This window comes from Maylandia zebra, linkage group LG2, assembly GCF_041146795.1.
Source record: "Maylandia zebra isolate NMK-2024a linkage group LG2, Mzebra_GT3a, whole genome shotgun sequence".
Taxonomy (NCBI): Eukaryota; Metazoa; Chordata; class Actinopteri; order Cichliformes; family Cichlidae; genus Maylandia; species Maylandia zebra.
In genome coordinates, this window is record NC_135168.1 from 22,938,445 (window position 1) to 22,942,684 (window position 4,240).

Genomic DNA, 4,240 nt, shown 5'->3' on the forward strand with positions numbered 1-4,240 from the left:
GGAATGGCAACTAGCAATTAGCAATCGTGCTACGAACTGGAGGTCTCTACTCCACAGAAATCTGAGCCAAGTCATGCACAGAAGATATGCTGTACATAACTTTAACTTAGTTTTACCTCGACTTGAGAAAAATAAATAAAATACTTCCATCCTATCCTCCTGTCCTCTCAAAAAATATACAATTTTTCAAAATAAAACCTAAAGCGAAGATCAAATTTACCATTTTCTAAGTGAATAAAACTGCAGCAATAAGGCTCTTCAAAGTTTGCTGGCTGCCAAAATCAGTGGTTCTTACCTCGTTAACACGTGAATCTGCAGATGTTGCTTTAAGTACATTTTGGATTCAGTGAGCATAGACTGCAATTCAGCATGTGCAGAGAGTTTCAAGGGTAGTCTGTTCGAGAGATGGCGAAAGCATCTGCCGGGTAAAGTTGAGCATGAGGGTCTGTGGCACCGAAGTGAGTGCATACAGCTGCAGTGAGCCCCAAGGGGGGAAAAGATTCAGTGAAAACACAAGCTGCTTAAAGCTAAATGTTGTCACATAAAGCTCAGGTGGGTTAGCAACACTATTTAAGGCTTTCATTTATGTAGCTGGCAGCTCGGTGATATAAAAGCAAAGCAGGTAGAAGAAGGAGGAAGCTTTTCCATGACTGACTTTGTGTGAGTATGCACACCTGGACACCTGGTGTACCTGGACACAAATCAGTGCATGAGACCGGACAGATGAGGAATCATGTTAAGAAATGCTGAAAAACTGGAAGTGGATCCGTGTCTATAAATATGAATCAGAAGATTCAGGTTTTCTGAGCTGTCACAGTAACATAATGGAGCATGTCGAGTGTCAGGTGGTGGGGTGGAGAGTGTTGTCTTTGACACCAGAGAATTTTTCTGACAACACCTCAGATAAAGATGTTACTCATCAGCAGTTTGTTTTTTGTAACATTTCTATATCAGATCAGTTGAAAGCATTTCCAGATCATAAAGATATTCACAGCACCGATTAGTCAGGATTGGCATCTCGAGAGACGTTAGTACTGACGTGTGAATCTTATGTCATTCCCTCAGCTGCCTCAACCCAGCTACCGTAAACACACAAGTAATTTGCCAGGACGAACGTACCAAGGCTGGAAAAAGACTGGCCACAACATCCAAAAGCCGAAGGATGATCTGAAGGTCTTTTTTCAGAATTAGAACCACTACAGCTGACAGCACCCACAGCCAGTGTGTATCTGCCATAAATAATCAGGTATTAAATGTGTGTGAGGTATTAAAGTGTCAGCCTTTATAGTTTTTCTACAGAGAATAATACAGAAAAAAGTCTCTATTTAATTCATAAAGAATACTGTCCCATTGTCCAGCAGCTCTTCCTCTATTGTTTGCATGCAGCACAGCATGTATCAGTACACACACACACTAACAGCATAAAAATATCAGTCAGTGCATGAACGCTGGAACATTTTACTCCCTAGAAATCGTCATTAGCTGAAAAAGTCTAACAACACTCTAAGCTCAGTGTACGTCCAGCATGAAAGTGAAGATTTAAGAGCGAAAAAGTTCTGTTTCAAATAAACACGGACGAATGAAAATAGACAATTCAAGGAGGGGAAGTGAGCAGAGGATCAGAGAGAGAGAGAGAAGTGAACCTGGAAGATAAACCTCCATCAGCAGCAGCAGCTTAGAGTCTAATAAATGTTTGGTGTGGAGTAAATTGCCTGCTGGCCGCTGGTGTTTGACCACAGTCTGCTCTGTCACAGAGCTTTACAGCCTCTGAACTCGCATCTGAAAAAACCCATATGGGGCTCTTACATACTCTCTCCACTGCTGAGGCCTGGAGAGCAAATAAACATTTATCTGCTCTGTGGACACGGGAATATAGGGAGGAAAAAAGAGCATGTTAATTCAACAAGCTAGACAAGGTGGCCAGGATTTCATCATCTCCTCGTCCTCTCGCTCCTTCTGTGTTTAACTTGAGTTTTATTGTGTGTAATGCTTACATTCTTCTCATTTCTCTGACTCCATCTGGTTTATCTGCAGCTTTAGTTCTCTATTTGCAACCAGCAAAAAGACCACAACGGAGTCCCGAAGCAAGCGCTAAGCCAGCTTTTATGTCGGGAATACAACATATTTCAGATGAAGCTGGATTGGTTCCTCCTCTGATGCCGCATGTGTTTATCACTGAAATCATCTGGTGGAGGATTTGGCAGCAGTAAAAAACCTGTGTGTATGTTTTTGGCTCCATATGGCACATAAAAGCCCAGGAGGGTCTCTGCGATTTTGGTAATAAACGACACATTTTTAGCTCAGGGTTGTGTTCAGTGCCGAAGCTGTTTTTAGCTTATTATTATTTATTTATTTATTTATTTTGTGCTTGAACAAAACAAGTTGCTCTTATAAACAGCAACTGTTACACCGAGTTGGTAAACGATGGCAGCACTAGCAAAAAAACATCTCTATGAACATAAAGACACAATACTGGCACTGACAGCATGCATAAAACATTTTTTCAGGTCAGATGACTATTTAAAAGCTTTTGTTGCAAAAGAAACTGAAACATAAGCACTAAAACAAACAGCAACAATAACAGAACACTGTTATGGAAATCAGTAATAAAGATAAAAATGACAGCATGCTTCTGATAAATTTTTCCGATAAATACGCTCGTGCAAATTATTTAAACGTTTTACTCTCAAACTCTGTTGTTAGAGTTGGAGAAATGAGGCTCCACCCCCTCCCTACAATCAACAAGATTTACAACCAAACACGGAGAAAACCTTCAGTGCAAGAAATATCGGGAAACCAGAAATATCTCCACGATTAACTACTCTAATTACTCTGATTCAGCTCTAAAAACGATGTTCAAAATCCTGAAATGGCGTAAACGGGCATGTAAGAAAGACCAGAATGGATGGTTAAGAAGATGGATGGAAGGCATGGAAGGCACCATGACTGTCTCCAGCTGAAGGGACACTTACGTGCTCATCTCTGAGCAGCTGTTCAGATAAACAGAGAAGCTAACAGCAGATCTGTGGAGCGTAGCAGCCGTTAGCATTAGCGCTGTTCCAGGAACTGAATCGTTTGCATCTGTCCCTGCAGTTGGACATTCTCCTCAGCTCCATGTGCGTCTGGCTGTTTGTTTGTTTGCTGTGCGCTGTCCCTCAGCCACCTGTCAAACACGCTGATTTTACCTGGCAGTGAGCGTAACCGCTGGCCGAGCCAACTGACTCCGAGCCTTGTCCTTTTTCTCGCTGCGGAAGGTCATTTACTTTTTTCACTAATAACAACTCAGTGAAGTTTTGTCGTAAAATAATAGAACTACTTGTTTCACTTGTATTTTATAGTTTGTAATGACGTTCCAGAATAAAAATCCAATGTAGACCAGGAGCCGCGTCACCATCTGGGATTCTGGCCCAGTGCCTGATGGTGTTCAAACAGGTGAGTCTCTCCCAGCTGATCACATTAGGATGCTTGTAAAGAACCCCTGGAATCACATTTAATGCAATGTTTAAGTGTCATTTTTGAACATCCAGCATTTTTCTACCACCATTTGACCAAAACCACAAACTTTTGCTCTTCTTCTTCTTCTTTCAACTTGTTACTGTAGTGGATTGTCTGCCTCCATCTCCCTATCCTTACATCCTCTCCGTCACACCAACCGTGTGCGTGTCCTCCTTTACTTCACTTCCTTATTCTTGTTTTTAAACATAACCAGACAGTTTCTAACACAAACACCTTTCCAACTTCCAAATGCAGATAATTCAGCTCCTTTATCAAATGATTTCCAATACTGTGGTGACCGGAGGGTCAAAGCTTCACATCCAAAGGACACCTGGTGTAGACCTCTGATACATTAGCACCGTCCAACAGAAGGGAAGCGTGTTAGTCGCTGGGATGAGAACACGCTGGAGGACGCTGGAGTACTTTTGCTGCTTTAGCTGAGTCTGCTGTTCTGTAGCTGCTGAACTGATCCAGAGTTTTGAGGTAATTTCATGTTAATCTTTCCAAAAAGATCTTCAGACTCTAACCTCACGCAGCAACAGAATTTCTTCCATTTCACAGTAATTCTGTCATATTGAATTTTTTATGTAACCTCTCCAGTGTTGTTGAGTCCTACACCTTTTGGACCGTGCAGTTTTAGGATATCGTCTTGCTCTGTGCGTTTTTTATCGCTTAGGTCCTGGAGCCGGTTAGTTTCTCCACCAGCTGGATACAAATATACAAACTTAAAATTTGGAGTTGTAGG

At 41.7% G+C, this 4,240-nt stretch overlaps 1 long non-coding RNA gene across 1 annotated transcript; it reads left to right on the plus strand.

Moving 5' to 3' along the window:
• Positions 1-3,145: 3,145 nt before the first annotated feature.
• On the plus strand, positions 3,146-3,887 carry LOC143413677 (uncharacterized). The gene is made up of 3 exons (XR_013094283.1): positions 3,146-3,254; positions 3,339-3,432; positions 3,751-3,887. It is a non-coding gene; the product is annotated as an uncharacterized LOC143413677 (long non-coding RNA).
• The last annotated feature ends 353 nt before the right edge of the window (positions 3,888-4,240 follow it).